The sequence below is a fragment of the Theropithecus gelada genome, chromosome 2 (assembly GCF_003255815.1).
Source record: "Theropithecus gelada isolate Dixy chromosome 2, Tgel_1.0, whole genome shotgun sequence".
Taxonomy (NCBI): Eukaryota; Metazoa; Chordata; class Mammalia; order Primates; family Cercopithecidae; genus Theropithecus; species Theropithecus gelada.
In genome coordinates, this window is record NC_037669.1 from 194,136,293 (window position 1) to 194,158,946 (window position 22,654).

The window sequence follows — 22,654 nt, forward strand, 5'->3', positions numbered from 1 at the left end:
CCCCAGTCATGTTTCCCATGCTTGTTTGATTTATCACGACCCTTTCACGTGGACCCCTTAAAGTTGTAAGCCTTTACAAAGTCCAAGTATTTCTTTTTCGGGGAGCTTGGCTCTTAAGACGCAAGTCTGCCGACGCTTCTGGCCAAATAGAAAACCTCTTCCTTCTTTAATCCGGTGTCTGAGGAGCTTTGTCTGTGGCTTGTCCTGCTACATTTCTTGGTTACCTGACTGGGAAGTGAGGTGATTAATGGACGGTCGAGGCAGCCCCTTAGGCAGCTTATGCCTGCCCTGTAGAGCATCCCTGTGGGGGATACTGGCCAGCTTGAGCAATGTGGATCCTGAAAGCGCTCCCGGGTAGCATTTGCCTCGGTGGAACTCCTCGTCAGAGCAGTGCACAGCAGGCCCCTGTGGAGGATCAAGACAGTGGCTGAACACCGGGAAGGAACTGGTACTTTAAGTCCGGACATCTGAAACTTGGTAAGACTGGTCTTTGGAACTTGCCCACTCCGAGTGGAAGCGTGGCCTGATCACCCACGGCCTGCCTGTACCCGGCACTTTGGCTTTTGTTTTTGACTTGAATTAACTGCTTGATACTTTGGTTTTGGTTCTGATTTTGACTTGGCTTAAATTGCTGGACAAACAGGTGTACTTTTAACAACACTTTGGTTTTAGTTTTTATTTTGATTTAGTGTAAATTAGATGAGCGAGTGATCTTTTACCCTTTCCTTCTTATAGTGTGAATGTTGTTTTGTCTCAAGAGAAAAATAGGTCAGACACAAAAGTAAGCCCACTCTGCTAGGAACTGTCAAAAAGAAAAATAAAATAGGAAAGTCATCAAATCATCAAAACTTACTCTATTAAAATGCATGTTACAGAACCTTGGGAAAGGTTTTGCAGGAGATTATAGAGTTAAGTTAACCCCTCAGAGGTTAAGATCTCTGTGTGAATTAGAACTGCCCTCTTTTGGTGTTGGATGGCCCACCGAAGAAACTATAGACAAGGAACAATTGACCGTGTATTTAAGGTGGTGACAGGGGTCGGAGGACAGCCAGTGTACCTAGATCAAGTTCCTTTATATTGACTCATGGTTAAATATAATATAGACAAAACCAGCATAAATTTAACCCTGTTTAACAGCTTATTGCAAAAAAAGCCAAAAGTAAAAGAGCAGCTTCGCCAGCAGACACAGAGTTAAAAAGGGAGTCCGAGAAACAGCAAGAGAAGCCAGTTTTGCAAGAGCTGCCAGAGATAATAGAAATTCTTTCTCCACATGTCCCAGCCTACCCCACTTTACCAAGGCCAAAAGCCCCCTCAGAAACGAGATTCAGGAGCTAACACACCCCAGGTCTCACCTCGAAGGGGAAGATTGGAGCCTCGAGAGGCCAAGGAAGGAAGTCAAGATAGTCAAGTGGCCGTCTCGGATCTGGTCTTGCTCAAGCTATGCAAATGCCTCTCAGAGAGACTGGAGGACCTGTCTATTATAATGACCAGGCCCACATCTAGGGGGACAACAGACCTTCATCTATCAGCCCTTTTCAACCATTGATCTACTAAACTGGAAACACCCTGAACCTGCCACCTTGTTCTCGGCAGCTAGAGCCCTGTCGAGCGTGACTGTGTAGAGGTGTTGGACTCAAGTTTACTCCAGCAGACCTGACCTCCAGGACCAGCCTTGGGCATCAGTAAACTAGGAGCTATACGTGGACGGGAACAGCTTCATCAACCCACAAGGAAAGAGATGTGCGGAATATGTGGTGGTAACCCTGGACATTGTCGTTAAGCTGAGCTCATTGCTTTAATTTGGGCCTTAGAACTCAGTGAAGGTAAGACTGTAAACATTTACACTGACTCTTGGTATGCCTGTTTAACCCTCCAAGTGCATGGAAAATTATATGAAGAAAAGAGCCTGTTAAACTCTAGGAAAAAGGGAAAAAAAGACCCAGAGAATGCAGCTCAGCTTCAGCATTTGCAGAGGTACTGAGAAGCACTTCTGCAGAGGCTAAGAGTTAGTAGAAAAAAGCAAGTAATACAAAAAATGATTTCAGAAATGCTTCAAGGAGCTGACAAAAGCCAAAGTCAGTTTTATAAGAGATTCTGTAACAGAATCTCTGGCTTTATACACCATTTAACCCTGAGGCTGCTGAAAATCAGTATATAGTGAATACTTCATTTGTAAAGCAATCCCATGGTAACATCAAGCAGAGGCTGCAGGCATGAATACCACCTAGTCTATCAAAAAACTAGCCGGCCGAAGTGGCGGGTGCCTGTAGTCCCAGCTACTCGGGAGGCTGAGGCAGGAGAATGGCGTGAACCCGAGAGGAGCTTGCAGTGAGCTGAGATCCGGCCACTGCCCTCCAGCCTGGGGGACAGAGTAAGACTCTGTCTCAAAAAAATAAAAATAAAAATAAAAAAAAATAAAAGTGGCCATTGAGGTGTATGTTAACTGTAACCAAGTAACAAAATTGGGAAAGAAAAAAAAAAAAGACTAAGATTAAGTGTAAAAAAGAAAAATTAGCAATGTGAGAGGACGTGGACGTGAATGTAAATGTGAAAGAAGTCAAGTTAGGCAAGGATTCAAGAGCTGGACAAGGCAAGAGAGAGATTAATGTGCAAGATGCAAAAAGAAAGGACACTAGAAGGGTAAATGTTCAAAAGGCAGTAAAGGAAATGGCCAAGGCTGCAAGACAAATAGGCCATCGGCCAAGGGCTGCCATACCTTGGAGGTACCAAATACTGATCTGATCAGACTGACAGGAGCTGAAGAATGTAAAGACTAGGGCAGACTATGCACCTTCTCATTAGGCTCCCAGGAGCCCATGGTCACATTAGAAGTTAAAAACAGCAAGATTCTGCTGTATCTGGATTCCAATTTCTCACTGAAGCCTAAGCCATTAAATGGAGTTACAAGTGGGGGAGGCGGGGGGAGAAGAACCCCTCCTCTAAGAAACTTAAACAGTAAAAAGAGCCATACCTTGTGAAAACTTGCCTATAGACTTTACAGAACTGCCCCAGGCTGGAGACTATCAGTACATGCTAGTGCTTGTTTGCTCATTTAAGATAAAATCAGGTTTTTGCCTATGGTCCTCCTCCGAGTCAGGTGCACCTCCACCAAATAAACTAGGTATTTGCCCTATAAGATTTTGTTTGGTCGGCCACCCCCAAATCATAGGTCAAATTAAAAGTGACCTCCAGAAACTAAAGAAATTAACCTTAAGAAAGCAAATGCAGGTAAAAATAGCCATACAAAATGTTCATAATTAAATAAATGAAAATGCCTATAAGCCTGATACCCCTTTAAATCTAGCGACTCTGTTTAAAGTAAAATCTAATTTTTCTAGGACATATATAGAATTGGCTCTATACTGTAACCTTGTCCACTCCCACTGCTGTTAAAGTTGCAAGTGTTGTGTCTTGGATCCACTACAGTCAGCTAACACTGGCAGCTCAGGACAAGTGGACCAGCCAGCAGGACACAGATCATCCAATCTGGCTGATCCTGAGACAAGACCAAGCTGCTGCTGAGGACGACAGCCCTGTTCTGGTCACTCCGGAGGTTGACCAGTCTACGCATGGCTGAAGCTTGAGGAGACAACAAGCCCTGTTCTAGTCACACACCGGCAGCTGACTAGTCTATGCACGGTCATAGCTTGAGGACTCATCAAGCAAGTAAATGTAGTTAAAAATCTTAATAGTTTTCCTGCAATACTGTTTTCCTATTGTTCTGTCGCTGTATTCAACCTTTTTCCCAGATAAGGACCTCTTTTGTTCTTGCTGTACATTGTTTTCTTGCTGTTACCCCCCATAACCACGCTAGAAGAAACGCCTATATAAGGTGTCCCCACTGTACACATACTACTTAGGAAACTCAGACCCGTCCAGCCCAGCAACAATTCCGAGTCTTATAGTCATTCTTTAAACATATAAACCAGAAGTTACCAGAACCTCTTCCTTTAGCAAAAACAGAAAAAGCCTATTTGCTCAGTTGGCTGAACACATTGCTGGCAGCCTGGATATTTCTTCATGTTATGTTTATAAAAAGGCTAACATAAGAGACCAATGGCCTTGAGAAGCAAAAGAGTTAATGCCTCAAGATAACTTTAACTAACTCTTTCCCCAAACAGATGCCCCAAGTTCAAGTATCTGGCTCTTAAAAACTTCTGTTATTAAAAAATACTGTGTTACTCGCTAAGAAAAAGCGTTTAAGACCCAGTGACAAAACTAACCTGCTTAGGACACGACAAAGTTGATACATGTGCCTGTACAAGTTTAACACAGATTTGATCCTAGGTCTTCATTTAGAAAATAGTTTCCAGCTATAAAAATTAAAAACCCTCAGTATGTTCTTCCCGCCATCTTGGCTCCTGTGGAGGCCTGCTGGGAATGGGGCTTCTAAAAGGAACTATGTCTGGAAGGCTGTGGTCCAAGGCCATTTTTGCCGGCTATAAGCGGGGTCTCCGGAACCAAAGGGAGCACACAGCTCTTCTTAAAATTGAAGGTGTTTATGCCCGAGATGAAACAGAATTCTATTTGGGCAAATGATGCGCTTATGTATACAAAGCAAAGAACAACACAGTGACTCCTGGCGGCAAACCAAATAAAACCAGTCATCTGGGGAAAGGTAACTCCTGCCCATGGAAACAGTGGCATGGTTCCTGCCAAATTCTGAAGCAATCTTCCTGCTAAGGCCATTGGACACAGAATCCGAGTGATGCTGTACCCCTCAAGGATTTAAACTAATGAAAAATCAATAAACAAACGTGGATTTGTGCTCTTGTAAAAAAAAAACCCTCATTGGCCGGGCGCGGTGGCTCAAGCCTGTAATCCCAGCACTTTGGGAGGCCGAGGCGGGTGGATCACAAGGTCAGGAGATCGAGACTATCCTGGCTAACATGGTGAAACCCCGTCTCTACTAAAAATACAAAAAACTAGCCGGGCGCGGTAGCGGGCGCCTGTAGTCCCAGCTACTTGGGAGGCTGAGGCGGGAGAATGGCATGAACCCGGGGGGCGGAGCTTGCAGTGAGCCGAGATCGCGCCACTGCACTCCAGCCTGGGAGACACAGTGAGACTCCGTCTCAAAAAAAAAAAAAAAAAAAAAAAAACCCTCATTATATTACTGGTAATAGAAAGTTGCTTGCTGCTCCCCTGTGTATTACACTTGCTCCTTCAAATGATAAAAGGTTTTGTAGCTACCATGGTTCATCAGAAAACTTCAGCACAAGTGTATTACATAAAACACTATCGCTCTGTCTCCCAAAGAGACTCAGAAAGTAAAAATAAAAGTGAGAACTCCCACTAATTAGTGAAAATTCTCAAAGGGGGGATAAGGAAGGAGGCCACTACTACTCCTGCTGCCCTCCTCCCCCAATCTTGCCTAGACATAAGACAGGAGGAAAGAGAGAAAGAAACAAAAGTAAGATAAATAGCCAGACAACCTTTGTACCACCACTCGGCCCTAGGAGTTAAAAAAAAGTAATAACAATAACATCAACCCCTGACCTAAACTACTTGTGTTATCTGTAAATTCCAGACATTGTAAGAATAAAAAAGCATTGTAAAACTTTTTGTTCTGTTAGCTGATGCATGTAGGCCCCAGTCACGTTTCCCACGCTTGCTCGATTTATCACGACCATTTCACCCTTAAAGTTGTAAGCCTTTACAGAGGCCAAGTATTTCCATTTCGGGGAGCTGGCTCTTAACACGCGAGTCTGCCCACGCTCCCGGCGGAATAAAAAACCTCTTCCTTCTTTAATCGGGTGTCTGAGGAGTTTTGTCTGCAACTCATCCTGCTACACCTCCACGACCCCATGTTTTAAACGTGTATACGCTTAACTTTGTGAGTCAAATCACTCAAATTCTCCATCAAGTGCTCCAGGCGGGGAGTCGCCAGCGATGGAAAGCAGCTGAGGCTCCGCTTGGCTCCGCTGCTCCGAAGGTGCCTGGCGCCCTCCAAAGCCCCCGACCCAGGGGCTGCGGGGCTGCGGGGCTGCCGGGCCTGGGGACCCCTCCCACCCCGGGCTGAGCTCCCGCCTCCCGTCCTTCCTGTCGCGGGCATCCACGTCCGGGCTCCTGCGCGCCAGGCAGCTCCGCCTCCGCGGCCTCGCCCTTGATGGCCGCCCTGTGGGTCTTCCGCAGTTCCGCGGCCCTGGTGTGGGACCCGGGACCCGCCTACTCGTGGTGGACGGAGCCCAGGACCGCCTGGCCCAGGCGTCTCCCGAAGTTGAAGAGCTTCCTCAAGGGGCGACTTCTCCTCAGACGCCCACCAGCGGCTCCTCGTGGCCTTTGCATCCTCACCCACCCCCAAACCCGCGATGTAGCTCAGAATCCGCGACCCAGCCCGGCCCACCCACCACAGCCTTCAGCAGCGACACTCGCAGCCTTCGACCTCTCAGACCGAGGGAGCCCCGCGAAGCCGTTAGGCGCGCCCCTGCCCCTCAGCGCCCGCTCAGACTCCGGAAGCCGCTCCCAAGCCCGCGCGACCGGCAGGGGGAGGCCGGCAGGGGGCGGCCGCAGCTCCAGCGCAGGCGCCGGGGGCTTGCGGGTTCTCCAGGGTCGCCCGGGACGTCCTGGACTCGCAGGCGCCCAGCCCGCCCGGCCTCCGCTGGCGGGGCCCTCCGCAGCCACCGGGGATGGGGCTGAGGGCCAGTTCCCGCCCCGGTGCAGCCGCCGCCGGGCAGATCTCCTGGCCTGTCCGCAGCCGCGGCGACATCCGGCCCTGGTTCTGGGAGGCCGAGAGCGCCAGCGAGCTTGGGAGTGGCCAGGCTGCTGCGAGCAGGCAGAGGGCGCCCGCAGTTTGAGCGCCCGGGCGGCGGAGCATGGCTCGGACGGCCTCTGGATCCCGAGTGCACCTGGCCTGAGAGCCTGCCAGGCCTGCCCCCGCCCGGCTCCTCCTCTGCCGGAGCTCGGGACCACTAGCCAGGCGCCCTCCGCAGTCGCCGGGAATGGGGCTGAGGGCGGGTTCCCGCCCCCGTGCAGCCGCCCCAGGGCAGACCGCCTGGCTTGGCCGCAGCAGCTGGGACATCTGGCCCCAGTTCTGAGATGTTGGGAGTGCGGGCTGAGATGTCGGGGGTTGCCTGGAGGCTGCCGCCTGCACACAGAAGGCGGCTGCAGCTTGGGTGCACAGGCGGGCTGGAGGGGCATGGCCTGGGCGGTCCCGGGATCTCCAGCGCGCCCAGGCTGAGGGTCCCCAGGACTTGCCTCCCGCCCCACTCCTCCACCGCAGGGAGTTCGGGGCCGCTGGCATGGGCACTTGGCAGCCACCCCGATGGGGTTGAGCGCCAGGTTCTCAGTTCTCGCCCCTGTGCAGCCGCCGCCGCCGGGCAGAATGCCTGGCTTGGCCGCAGCCACCGGGACACCTGGCCCTGGTTCTGCGACGCTGGGAGTGCGAGCAGAGCAGGCTCGGGAGTTGCCAGGCGGCTGCTGCCTGGACACAGAGGGCGACTGCAGCTTGGGCGCCCAGGCTGCGGAACATGGTCTGGGTGGGCTCCGGAATGCGTGCGCTCCAGGCCTGTTGGCCCCTACTGGACCCGCCCCGCTCCTCCTCTGCTGGAGCCTGGAGCAGCTGGAATGGCCACTCTGCAGTCACCGGGGATGGAGTTAAGTTTTCTTATCCTACGCATGCACACAAAAAAGTAACTATTATCTGAGATAATTAACATGTTGACTTCATTTTGGTAATCATTTCAGAATGTGCATATAGATATAAACACATCACACTGTACACCTTGAATATTTACAATTTTTATTTCTCTGTTATACCTCAGTAAAGCTGAAAAAATTAACAGGATTGAAAGGATAACCCCACAGTTCTATAGTAGTAGTTGGACACTTCAATACCTCATTTTAATTAATGGATAGAAAAACCAGATAGAAGCTTCATGAGAAGTGGAAGACTTGAAAAACAGTGTAAGCCATTTAGAGCTCATACACATATACAGAACAGTCCACCCAACAACAGCAGAATATACATTCTTTTCAGGCGGATATGGAACTTTCTCTAGGATAGGCCATATCTTCGTCCACAAAATAGGTCCTAATCATTTTAAAAAGCTTGAAATAATACCAAATATAATTTAAAACCACAATGGAAGAAACAACAGATACATAAAAAATGAAAACTTGAAAATTCACAAATATGCAGAAATTAAACAATACACTCTTAAACTACCAGTGAGTGAAGGAATAAACCACAAGTGAAGTTATAAAACATCTTGAGACAAAATAAAAACAAAACATACCAAAATGTATTGAATACCGTGAAAGTAGAGTTCAAAGGAAAATGTATGAATATAAACAACTACATTTAAGAAAAAAATCTCAAATCGGTAACCTCATTCTATATCTAAGGGCAGTAGAAAAAACCAAACAAACAAAAAAGACTAAATCCAAAGCTAGAAGAAGGAAAGAAATAATAAAGATTAGCACATAAATCAATAAAATAGAAGGTTGGAAAGCAGCAGAAATAAACATAGCTAAAAGTTGATTCTTTGAAAGATCAAACCTTTCGCTATATTGACTGAACAAAAGATGGAAGACTCAGTATTAAAATCATAAATGAAAGTGGCATTGCACCTTAAGAGAACTGAAGGGGCAATATAGGCCACAAAGGCTTCAATTGTTAGGCAAGTCATACTCCGAGCTGGGCTTGGAGCCAGTGGGATGTGGACGGTGGGGAGAATGTGGCCTCCTGAGACACCAGCCAGAGCAGCTAAGGGAGTGCTCACAACACCACGTCCCCACCCAGCAGCAGCCACACAACACAGAGAAACCTGTGAATTTGGGAGAGGGAGAGCACAGTGACTGGGGAATTTAACATTAAACTCAGTGCTGTCATGTCAGTAAAGACCTGGCAGAATTCCTCACCTGCTGACTAAAGAACCCCTGTACCCAGAATAAAAACAGTGATACCCAGGCAATACTCCGTGGGCACTGGGCTCTGAGAAGTACCAACTTCATGTGTGACTCAGCACATTTCCAGCTGTGGTAGCTATGGTGAAAGACTTCTTCTGTTTGAGAAAAGCAGCAGGGAAAGTAAAGGGAACTCTGCGTTGCACCTGATATACCAGCTCAGCCACAGTGACGTAGAGCACCAAGCAGATTCTTAGAGTCCCTGAGTCCAGGCCTAGGGGATTGGTCAGCATTTCTGCACTTGTCCTGGGCCAAAGGTCGAGTCCCAGGCATTGCAGAATTTATCCCAAGCTAACCAAAGAGTCCTTGGGCTTTAAGTGAGAAATTGATGATGATTTGGCAGAACCCCCCCACTGGGCCGGTGGTGTTGGCAGTCATAGGAGAGGCTCTTCTGCCTGCAGACAGGGGAAGGAAGACTAGAAAATACTTTGTCTTACACCCTAAGTGCCAGGTTAGCTACAGTAAAATAGAAAAGCAGGTAAATTTTGAAGATTCTGTGCTTTAATTTCTGGCTCCCAGACAGCATCTATGGACCCACTCATGGCTAGGGGAACTTGCTGCCCTATAGGCAGAGACACAAACCTGGCTGGCTTTGCCATCTGCTAATCATACAGTCCTAGGGCTTTGAATAAACTTACATGGTAGCCAAGTAGTGGTTACAGGGGGCCTTGGGTGAGACCAAGTTCTGTGCTTACGTCAGGTGTGAACCAGCACGGTCTCAGTGGTAGTGGCCACAGGGGTGCTGTTACCCCAACTCCAGCTCCACGTGCCTCAGCACAGAAAGATCCTCTGCTGGTTTGAGAGAAAGTAAGGGAAGAGAATAAGAGTCTCTAATTGATAAATCAAGAGAATTTTTCCTGATGTTAATCCAAGGTCACCAAGGCAGTACCCCTATGTGTTTGCGTAAACTACTGTGTTACTGGGTTTGGAACCTAAGTCTCTTTGAATACCTGGAAAGTGTTTCCAAAAAGAATGGGCACAAACAAGCCCAGACTGTGAAGACTACAATAAAGACTGAACTCTTCAATGCTCAGATATAGATGAACATCTACAAGTATCAAGACCATCCAGGAAAACATGACCTCACCAAACAAGCTTAAAAAGGCACCAGGGACCAATCCTGGAAAAACAGAGATATGTGACCTTTCATACAGGAAATCCAAAATAGCTGGTTGAGGTAATTCAAAGAAATGTAATGTAACACAGAGAAGGAATTCAAGATTCTGTGAGATAAATTTAACAATGAAATTGAAATTTTAAAAAAAGGCAAAATTCTGAAGTTAAAATGCAATTGTCATACTAAGAATTCATCAAAATTACTTAAAAGAATTGATCAAGGAGAAGATAGATTTAGTGAACTTGAAGACAGACTATTCGAAAAGACAAAGTCAGAGGAGACAAAAAAGAATAAAAAATAAAGCATGCCTACAGAATCTAAAAAATAGCCTCAAAATCAAAATCTAAGAGTTATTGGCCTTAAAGAGGTGGTAGAAAAAGAGATAAGAGTTAAACATTTATTTAAAGAAATAATATTAAATAATATTAAACAATTCCCCAACATTCGATATCAACATTCGAGTACAAGAAAGTTACAGAACATTAAGCAGATTTAACCCAAAGAAGACCACCTTAAGGCACTTAACTGAACTCCCAAAGGTTAAGGATAAAGAAATGATTCTAAATGACGAGTTGATGGGTGCTGACGAGTTGATGAGTGCAGCACACCAACATGGCACATGTATACATATGTAAAAACCCTGCACGTTGTGCCCATGTACCCTAGAACTTAAAGTATAATAATAATAATAATAATAAAAAGAAATGATTCTAAAAACAGCGAGAGAAGAGACACAAATAACATTCAGTGGAACTCCAATACATCTGACAGCAGACTTTTCAGGGGAAAATTTACAGTCTGAGAGAGTGGCATGACATATTTAAAAAGCTGAAGGAAAAAAAAAGAATAATGTATCTGGTAAAAAGTCCTTTAAACTTGATGGAGAAATAAGAACTTTTCCTGACAAACAAAAACTGAGGTATTTAATTCACACCAAACCTGTCCTACAAGAAATGCTAAAGGGAGTTCTCAACCTAAAAGAAAAGAGTCAGTGAGCAATAAGAAATCATCTGAAGATACAAAACTCACTAGTAATAGCACATGGAAAAACACAGAATATTATAACATGGTAATTATGGTGTGCAAAAATCTCAAATAGAGTAAACAATAAACCAATAAAAAATAACTACAACATATTTCCAAGACATAGACAGTAAAATAAGGAAGGAAGAGAAACAACAAAAAGTTTAAAAGAACAGTAATGGAGTTAAACTGTAGAGATTTTATTAGCTACTTTGCTTGTTTCTTTGTTTATACTATCAATGTTAAATTGTCCATAGTCTAAAATGATGTGTTATAAGATATTATATTCAAGCCTCATGGTAATTTCAGATCAAAAAGCATACCACAGATGTACAAAAAGTAACAAGCAAGAAATTAGATAATATTGCTACAGAAATCAACTTCACTAAAAGGAAGATGGGAAGAAAGAAAAGAACGATGAGAGGACAAAAATCAATCAGAAAATAATAACAATGGTAGGAGTAAGTGCTTATCAATAATAACATTGAATGTACATGAACTAAATACTCCAATCAGAAGACAAACAGTGGATGAATGGATAAAGAAGCAAGACAATGATCTGTGACCTACAAAAAAAAAATACTTTACCTATAAAGATACATTTAGATAAAGATACATTTAGACTGAAAATAAAAGGATGGAAAAAGTTATTCCATGCCAATAGAAACCAAAAAAGAGCAGAAATAGCCTTACTTATACCGCACAAAAATAGATTTCAACAAAAGACTGTAGGAAGATATTACGAAGGTCATTATATAATAATAAAGAGATCAATTCAGCAAGAGGATGTAATTGGAAATATATATCCACCCAACATTAAAGCACCTAGATAAATGAAGCAAACATTAATAAGAGCTAAAGAAAGAGACGTCAATACAATAATGGCTGGACACTTCAACACCCTGCTTTAGTCATTGGATAGACCTTCCAGACAGAAAATCAACAAAGAAACATCAGACTTAATCTGCACTATATAACAAATGAACCTAATAGATATTTATAGAAAATTTCATCCAACAGCTGCAGAATACACATTCTTCTTCTCTGCACATGGGTTATTTTCAAGGATAGACCATATGTTAAGTAACAAGTCTAAAAACATTCAAAAAATTGAAGTAATATTAAGCATTTTCTCTGACCACAATGGAACAAACTAGAAATCAATTAAAAAATGAATTTCAGAAACTATACAAACACATGGACATTAAACAATATGCTCTTTAATGATCAGTAGGTCAGTAAAAATATTAAGAAGAAAATGGAAACATTTCTTGAAACAAATGATAATGGAAGTATAGCATAGCAAAACCTATGGAATATAGTAAAACAGGTACTATTATAAAAGGAAAATTTATAACTGTAAGTGCCTACATAAAAAGCAGAAAAGCTGCCAATAAATAACCTAACAATACATCTTAATTAACTAGAATAAAAAGGCCAAACCAAACTCAAAATTAAAAGAAAAGAAATAATAAAAATTAGAGTGGAAATAAATAAAGCTAAAATGAAGAAATGCAAAAGATCAACGAAACAAAAAGTTGAATTTTTGAAAAGTAAAACAATTGACAAATATTTAGACAGGCTAACTAAAAAACAGAGAAGATACAAATTAATAAAATCAGAGGTGAAAAAGGAGACATTACAAGTAATGTTTCAGAAAATTAAAGGATCATTAGTGGCTACTATGAGTAATTATTTGCCAACAAATTAGAAAACCGAGAGGAAATTAATTCTTAGACACACACAACATACCAAGAGTGAATTAGAAAAAAATCCAAAACCTGAACAGAACAATAACAAGTAACAAAATTAAAGCCATAATAAAAAAAAGTCTATAGGACCAGACTGAAAAATAGAGAAAGAACATTTCCAAACTCATCCTTTGAGGCTAGGATTACACTGATATCAAAACAAGACAAAGATACATTTAAAAAGCAAACTACAGGCCCACATTTGAGAATATTGATGCAAAAATTTGCAAAAAAACTAGCAAACTGAATTAAACAATACATAAATAGGTAATTCATAATGACCAAGTGGAATTTATCCCAGGGATGCAAGGATGGTTCAACATGCAAATCAATCAATGTGATATATCATATAATCAGAATGAAGGGGCCAGATGCAGTGACTCATGCCTGTAATCCTGGCACTTTGGGAAGCTGAGGTGGGCGGACCACCTAAGGTCAGGAGTTCAAAACCAGCCTGGCCAATGTGGCAAAACCCCATCTCTATTAAAAATACAAAAATTAGCCAGGTGCTGTGCTGGGCATCTGTAATTCCAGCTACTTGGGAGGCTGAGGCAGGAGAATCGCTTGAACCCAGTAGGCAGAAGTTGCAGTGAGCTGAGATCATGCCATTGCACTCCAGCCTGGGTGACAGAGGAAGACTTTGTCTCAAAAAACAAAACAAAACAAAAAAACCAGAATGAAGGAAAAAATCCATATAATCATTTCCATTATGCTAAAAAATTATTTGATAAAATTTAATATTCTTTAATAATAAAAAACCCTTTGAAAACTGGGTATGGGATGAACGTATTTCAACATAATAAGTCATATGTGACAGACCCACAGCTAGTTTCATACTAAGTGGGGAAAAACTAAAAATCTTTCCTCTAAAATCTGGAAGATGACAAGAATATTCACTTTTACCACTGTTGTTCAACATAATTCTGAAAGTTCTATCTGGAGCAATCAGACAGGAGAAAGCAATAAAAAGCATCCCAACTGGAAAAGAAGTCAAATTATCATTTTTGTTGATGATATCATCTTATATCTGAAAAAACATAAAGACTCCTCTGATAGGGTTTCTATGTGTGTTCCCTCCCAAATCTCATATTTAAATGTAATTCTCAATGTTGGAGGTGGGCCTGGTGAAAGGTGATTTAACCATCGGGGTGGATTACTCACAAATGGCTTAGCACCATCCCATTTGGTACTATCCACCTGACAGGGAGTGAGTTCCCATAAGATCTGATCATTTAAAAGCGTGTAACAAGTCGCCCCTCTGTTTTTCGCTCGTGCTTTTTCTCTGTGATGTGCAAGATTCTGCTTCAACTTCTGCCATGACTGTAAACTTCCAGAGGCCTCCCCAGAAGTGCATGCCAGTGCTATGCCTTCTCTACAGCCTGTAGAATCGTGAGCCACTTAAACCTCCTTTTTAAAAAATAAATTACCCAGTCTCAGGTATTTATTGTGATGCAAAAATAGCTTACTACAGAAAATTGGCACAAAGGAGTGGAAAATTGTTATAAGAATACCTGAAAATGTGGAATCAGCTTTGTAATTGGGTAAACAGGCAGAGGTTGGAAGAGTTTGTAGGACTCAGAAGAAGACAGAAAAATGAGGGAAAGTTGAGATTTTCTTAGAGACTGGTTGAATGGTTGTGACCAAAATGCTGATAGTGATCTGGACAGTGAAGGCTGGCCTGAGGAGGTCTCAGATGGAAATTAGAAACTTATTAGGACCGAAGCAAAGGTCATGCATGTTGTCTTAGCAAAGTGGTTGGCTGAATTTTGGTCATGCCCTAGGGATATATAAAAGTTTGAGTTTGAAAGTGATGATTTAGGGTTTCTGTTGGAAAAATGTCTAAGCAGCAAAGCATTCAAGATGTGGCCTGGCTGCTTCTAACAACCTATGCTCACATGTTGGAGCAAAAAAAGTAAGTTATAACTTATTTTTACTTACAAGGGAAGCATAGTGTAAAAGCTTGAAAACTTTGCAGCCTAGTCATGTGGCAGAAAATAAGAAGCTTTTATAAGAGAGGAACTCAAGCAGGCTGTGGAGCAACCACTTGTTAGAGATAGTTGTATAATCTAAAAACAAAACAAAACAAAACAAAAAAACCAGCAAGTGTTGGTAGCCAAGATAATGGGAAAGAGGAATTGAAGGCATTTTAGAAATCTAAAAGGCAGGCCCCCCCATCAAAGGCCCTGAGGCCTAAAAGAAGAGAATAGTTTCTGGGGTCAGGCCCAGGACCTGCTGCCTTGGGTAGCCTTGGAACATGGCTCCCTGCATCCTGGCCACTGCACTCCAGTCACTGCTTCAGAGGGTGCAAGCCATAAGCCTTGGTAGCTTTCATATGGTGTTAGGCCTATGGGTATACAAAATGCAAGAGTTGACACTTGGGAGCCTCCACCTTTACTTCAAAGAATGTATAAAAAAGCCAGGGTGTGCAGGCAGAAGCATGCTGCAGGGGTGCAGCCCTCATGGAGAACCTCTACTGAAACAATGCAGAGAAGAAATGTAGGGTTACAGTCCTGATGCTGGCTCCCCACTGGGGCATGGCCTAGTAGATCTGTGAGGAGAGGATCACTGTCCTCTAGACCCCAGAATGGTAGATATAGCTACAGCTTGCACCTTGCACCTGGAAAAGCTGGAAGCACACAATACCAGCCAGAGGCACACAACACCAGCCCATGAGAGCAGCTGTGGGGGCTGAACCGTGCAAAGCCACAAGGTCTAAACATCCCAAGGCATTAGAGTGCCCTGGAAATGGGACATAGAGTCAAAAATAATTATTTTGGAGCCTTACAATTCAATAACCCCCTTTCTGGGTTTCAGACTTGCATGGGTCCTGTAGCCTCTTTCTTTTTGCTGATTTCTTCCTTTTAGAATAGGAGTATTTACCCAATGCCGATGCCTCATTTGTATCTTGGAAGTGCCTAATTTGTTTTTTATTTTACAGGCTTACAGGAGGAATAAACTGGCTTTGTCTTAGATGAGGCTTTTGACTTTTGAGTTAAGGCTGAAATGAGTTAAGACTTTGGGGATTATTGGGAAGTCATGATTGTATTTTGAAATATGAGAAGGATATGAGATTTAGAATGGCCAGTGGCAAAATGATAGGGTTTGGATGTGTGTTCCCACAAAAATCTTATATTGAAATGTAATCCTCAATGTTGGAAGTGGGCCTAGTGGGGAGGTGATTGAATCATGAGGGTAGGATTTCCATGAGCAGTTTGGCATCATTTTCTTTTGTGCCATTCTCACAACAGTAAGTTTTCATTAGAGTTGGTTATCTAAAAGTGTGTGTACTACCTCCCCCTGCCCTCGCACTTACCATGGGATATACAAGCACTGGATTTATTTTTCACCTTGATTGTCAGTTGTCAAAGGCTTCACCGGAAGCAGAAGCCAGTGCTATGTTTTCTGTACAGCCTGTAGAACCATGAGCCAATTAAACCTATTTCCTTTATAAATTAACCAGTCACCGATTATTTTTATAGCAATGTGAGAATGGCCTAATATATCCACCAAAAAGCTATGAGAAGTAATAACTTGAGTAAATTTGCAGAATACAAAATCAACATATACAAATCAGTAGGATTTCTATATGCCAACAGTCAACAAATTGAAAAAGAATTCAAAAAAATAATCCTATTTGCAATAGCCACAAATAAAACAAAATGTGTGGGAATTTACCAAAGAAATAAAAGTTCTCAACAATTAAAAATGTAAAACACTGGCCAGGCGCGGTGGCTCACGCCTGTAATCCCAGCACTTTGGGAGGCCGAGGTGGGTAGATCACGAGGTCAGGAGATCCAGACCATCCTGGCTAACACGGTGAAACACTGTCTCTACTAAAAATACAAAAAATTAGCCGGCCGTGGTAGTGGGCGCCTGTAGTCCCAGCTACCCAGGAGGCTGAGGCAGGAGTATGGTGTGAACCCAGGAGGCAGAGCTTGCAGTGAGCCGAGATCGCACCACTGCACTCCAGCCTGGGCGACAGAGCCAGACTTCACCTCAGAAAAAAAAAAAAAAAGGAAAACATTGATAATTGATAAAAGAAATGAAAGAGAACACAAAAAAATGGAAAGATAGCTATTTCTACATTCACAGATTGGAAGAATCAGTATTTTTAAAAATGTCTATGTGATCCAAAGTAATCTATACATTTCATACCATCTCTATCAAAACAATGACATTCCTCACAGAAATAGAAAAAAAAAAATCTGAAATATACACAGAACCACAAAACACCATAATAGTCAAAGTTACGCTGAGTATATAAACCAAAACTGGAGGAATCCCATTACTTGGTCTTAAATTATACTATCAAGCTATCGTAATTAAAACAGCATGACACTAGACTAAAAACAGACAAAGACAAATGGAATGAAATAGAGAACTGTTGATGGGTGCAGCACACCAACATGGCACAAGTGTACATATGTAACAAACCTGCACATTATGCACATGTACCCTAGAACTTAAAGTATAATAATAATTTAAAAAGATGGGTAAAAAAATATAACATAGTCAATTAATACATATTTTGTGTATGTATAATGTACTATATTCCTACAATAAAATGTTACAAAAGCCAAAAAAAAAAAAAAAAAAAAAAGAAACAAACTCATACAGCTAAACTAAACTTATTTTCAATGAAAGTGTCAAGAACATACAACAAAAAATAAGACAGTTTCTGTAATAAATAGGGCTGGGAAAACTGGCAAGCCATAGGCAGAAGAATGAAACTAGAACCCTATTTCTTGCCACATACAAAAATCAAATTAAAATGAATTAAAGACTTAAACCTAACACCTCAAACTATCAAACTTTTACAAGAAAACATTGGGGAAACTCTTTAGGGGATTGGTTTAGGCAAAAATTTCTTAAATAATGCCCCATAAGCACAGACAACCAAAGAAAACATGGACAAATGGAATTACAGCAAGTCAGAAAGCTTTTTTAAAGTAAAGGAAACAATAAACAAAGTGAAGAGAAAACCCACAGAATGGGAGAAAATATTTGTAAATTACCCATCTGAAAATCAATTAATAGCTACATGATGTGGTTAGGCTTTGTATCTTCACCCAAATCTCATATTGAATTGTAATCCCCAGATGTTGAGGGAGAGACCTGGTAGAAGGTGATTGGATCATGGATGTGGTTCCCTCATGCTGTTCTTCTGATAATGAGTGAGTTCTCATGAGATCTGATGGTTTTATAAGGGGCTCTTCTCCCTTTGCTTCACATACATGCTCTCTCGCCTGCTGTCATGGAAGAGGTGCCTGCTTCCCCATCTGCCATGATTGTAAGTTTCCTGAGGCCTCCCCAGCCATGTGGAACTGTGACTCAATTAAACCTATTTCCTTTATAAATTACCCAGTCTCACCAGGTGCAGTGGCTCATGCCTGTAATCCCAGCGCTTTGGGAGACCGAGGTGGGTAGATCATGAGGTCAGGAGTTCAAGACCAGCCTGGCCAAGATGGTGAAACTCCATCTCTACTAAAAATACAAAACCTAGCTGGGCATGGTGGTGGGTACCTGTAATCCCAGCTACTCTAGAGGCTGAGGCAGAGAATTGCTTGAACCCAGGAGGTGGAGGTTGCAGTGAACCGAGATCGTGCCAGTGTACTCCAGCCTGGGTGACAGAGCAAGACTTCATCTCAATAAATAAATAAATAGATAAATAACCCAGTCTCAGTTTTTTTTATAGCAGTGCAGAAACAGACTAATACACTATAATATATTAAGTTCAAAAATTCTATAGAAAAAATGTAGTAATCCAATGAAAGACTGGACAAAAATTTAAATGAACACTTACGAAAAGAAGACATACAAATGGCAAACAGGCAAATGAAAAGGTGCTCCACATTACTGATCATCATAGATATGCAAATCAAACCCAAAATGAGATACCATTTCACCCCAGTTAAGGTGGCTTTTATCCAGAAGTCAGTCAAAAACAAATGTTGCTAATAGCCAAGATTTGGAAGAGACCTAAATGTCCATCAGCAGATGACTGTTGATAGAGAAAATGTGGTACATGTACACAATGGAGTACGATTCATCTATAAGAAAGAATGAGAGTCTGACATTTGCAATAACATAAATGGACCTGAAAGTCTTTAGGCTAAGTGAAATAAGTCAGGCACAGAAAGACAAATGTCACATGTTCTCACTTATTTGTGGGTGCTAAAATTCAAAACAATTGGTGTCATAGAGATAGAGAGTATAAGGATGGTTACCAGAGGCTGGGAAGGGCAGTGGGGGAACAGGGGTTTAGTGTGGATGCTAAATGGGTAAAATAAAATTGTTAGAAAGAATGAATAAGACAGTATTTAATAGCACAACAGGGTGATTATAGTCAAAAATAATTTAATTATACATTTTGTAAAAACTGAAATAGTATAATTGGATTGTTTATAACACAAGCTATAAATGCTTGAGGTGATGGATTCCCCATTGTTTATTATGTATTATTCATTGCACACCTGTATCAAAGTATGTCATGTACCCCCATAAATATATACACCAACTATGTACCCACAAAAATAAATTAAAAATTAAAATTAAAACCAAAGGGAGGAGAGTTTAACGAGGCATGTGTGACCCATGGCTTGAACCAGCTTTTCAGGTTAACTTTGGAATATCCTTATCCAAGAAGAGGGGTCCATTTAGTCAATAGGGCCTTGGAAATTAATTTTTAGTTTATAAGTGGAAAAAAGAAGGATTTTTAATCCTGAGCCACAGCTCTCAGTTAATCAATCCCTGCAGGGAACCCTGTTCTTTACTCTGGAGATAAACACTAGTTTTCTTTTCCACAGAATAACACCACATTTCAAAATGAAGGGAAACATCTTGAAACTAAGAGGTACAGCCTTATTAAATTTGATTTGGTTTCCATTGTAATTAATTTAATCATGTGTGTTCCAGAGTCTGTCTTCAGTCTTCTAGTTCAGGCCCATGATCTCAGGCCCATGATAAATTTGCTCAGATCCCTGCTCAACAGCAAGAAATCAGTTTGAATTATTTAAAAACCTCATTGTGACTGGGAGCAGTGGCTCAAACCTGTAATCCCAGCAATTTGGGAGGCCAAGGTGGGCAGATCACTTCTTGTCAGGGGTATGAGACCAGCCTGGCCAACAGAGTGAAACCCCATCTCTACTGAAGACACAAAAATTAGCTGGGTGTGGTGATTCATGCCTGTAATCTCAACTACTTGGGAGGCTGAGGCAGGAGAATCCCTTGAACCTGGGAGGCGGAGATTTCAGTGAGCCAAGATGGTATACTGACTCCAGCCTGGGCAACAGAGCAAGACTCTGTCTCAAAATAGTAATAAATAAATAAATAAATAAATAAATAAATCTCATTGTGTTTCAAACAAAATTTCTTCTGCATATCAACTTGCATATTAACTATAATCATTTTGTTTATATCCAATCCTGAGAAATCTTTGAGGACTAATTTCACTCTTTTCTGCCATTTTGGTAAACATACCAAATGCCATCAAACAAAATGCACAAAATTCCTGAGAAATATATTTTATCCTTGAGGAGTAGACTTGCTGTGTTAGAGGAATTCGTGGTTACCAAGCTTCTAGTTTAATAAACATGACTAGAATACTCTGTCTTAATATGAGTAGCTAGGTACTCACAAGGCATTTAGAAGGATAATACTTATGGTCTGAAAATAGCCACATTTTTTAGCTGGCCACATATTACAATTGCAGAATATTCTTGGCCATACAAGACATCTTCCACTAAGCCTCAAAAATGTATAAATGTCTTAGAAGTGCAGCATTTTTTCTTAAAGATAATATTAATGAGCTAACTTAGGTCAACAGGTTAATGGTCATTGTTAAAACCAATAGCCCCAACTTTAGTGAGTACATCTGCACCTTCCAAGTTTAATTATAGCTCTTTCTTTTTATAGTTACTTATGAGTGGAGACACTAACAAAAGACAATGCATTCCTGCTCTTGTTTTTTGAGGATATCCAACTCTGTAATGGAGTCATTTCTAATAAACTTGCTTCCTTCACTGTGCTCTCTGACTCACCTCAAATTTTTTCCTGCACAAGATCTAAGAATCCTACTTTGTGATTTGTATCACGACCTCTTTTCCAGCAACATCTTTCAGCAACACCATGAAGGGACACCAAGACAAGACCCCCACTCAAAGGAAAACAATCCACACAGAATCAATCAGCTGGCAAGTGGGCCATCTTTTGGAGTCATGAAGCCATTCAGGTGGGCAAGAACGATTATCCACTATTACTTAAGTGAGAGGCCCTAGGGTATAAAGTTAGGGTGAGAGACTCAGCCCAAAGTTAGAGACCTGGGGTGTCATACTCAGATTAGAGGCCAAGCTCACAAGGTTAGGGGCCCTGGGGTATATTGAGAAGAATGGATTTGGCTAAAGAAGATGTTTGCCAAGTTCTCTTTTTGGACTGTCCACCTTGTGCTCTCTGTCCCTCACCTGAGTGCTCTGCATCTTGTCACCTTTCTGCTCACCGCCTCTGTTTTGTAGCAGCCTGGAGACTGCCACAGGAAGGAGGCCCCAAACAGTTTAGCTTTTACTTTCCTCAAGGATCCTCTGACTTTTAGTTGATTGCTTATTTAATTTGCCACTGGTCCAAGTAACACTGAAAAAAAGAGATGTCTCGGAACCTAGCATTTTTGTACCTTAATTATTAGAAAAGATCAGCAATAACCTCTCCATCATTATGACTAGAAGTTGAAATGTGGCATTTCACAGCCCTACATGATAAGATCAGATCTGCCTGTTTAGTGACAGCCTCTTTTATGACAACCCCTGTAAACAATTAGCCTCAAGATAGAGAATATGAGACTTTTTCTTAACAGTTTTCTGTCATTTCTTAACCATAAGGTCATCTTTGATGAGCTGGTATAGGGCAGCTGGACCCTACTTTCTAAACCCAGCACGTCACTTTTTTCCTGAGAGAGTTTTGTTGTAGCAGTGTGAAAATGGACTAATACATTACAACATACAAGTTACAGCCTTCCCATTCCCCCTCCCCTTTTTTGCAGTTAATTTGTTTTATAGAAGAGAAACTAAGAAACTAAATGGGAGGAAATACTTTACATACAGGCCTCTCTGATACTTGGTCAGGATAAAAAGTTAAAATGGGCTTCTATATATTTGATGGAGGAAAAGACAAAATAGGGATGGCACATAATTGATTACCCTTCTAATGCAAGTGCCTCTTAATATTAGGCTTTTCTTAGCTGGGCCTGAACTCTCCCCTGCCAGTCCGAGCACCCCATAAGAACACAGACTCCTTCCAGTTCTGGTGAGGTGTGCAACATGTTATTAATTTCTTCTAGTTTTCCAGAGTTATCTAGTGTCCGGGCATCATCTTCTCCCTGCCCTTCGAGTCCTGTCTTACATACATACCCCACTCTCAAAACACCTGAGCTTCACCAGAACAACATGCGGTGGGGCCTCTTATCAGCTGGTAAAGTTGAATGTTTGCCCTCTCTGGGAAGTGACAGATGATAATAGGAACACTATATAGGTATATGGACCCTTTTCTATGTCTGAGTTAGCCATAGCCAAACACTAAAACAGCTTTCAGAGGTTCCAGGAAAATTCATAGACAAATTTGAGAGGCTAACCTTGATGTATGATCTGATCAGGCAAGATTTGTGTATATTTATGCTCACCTGCTGCATGGTAGAAAAGCAGTGTATTACGGGAGTGGTTAGTGCACATGCTAACAGGGTGGCAGCCTGCAACCAGGGACATGACACCTATCAAGTAGGAGGCACAGCAGTGCCTGACTAGGACCCAAAAGAGAACTAGAATCTAGAAAAGAGAAATGAATTAGGAAGAAAGTGAGATATAGAGAGAAAAAA

General features: G+C 42.1%; 2 pseudogenes across 1 annotated transcript in view; one reads left to right on the plus strand and one right to left on the minus strand.

The window, feature by feature from the left end:
- LOC112619643 overlaps window positions 1–4,732 on the plus strand; it is a 107,692-nt pseudogene extending 102,960 nt beyond the window's left edge. Inside the window, exon 2 of the transcript XR_003118266.1 lies at window positions 4,370–4,732. The product of XR_003118266.1 is annotated as a 60S ribosomal protein L35a pseudogene (transcript). The remainder of the gene's footprint in view (window positions 1–4,369) is intronic.
- Window positions 4,733–6,315: 1,583 nt separating this feature from the next.
- On the minus strand, window positions 6,316–21,269 carry LOC112619444 (annotated as a pseudogene).
- Between the last annotated feature and the right edge of the window lie 1,385 nt (window positions 21,270–22,654).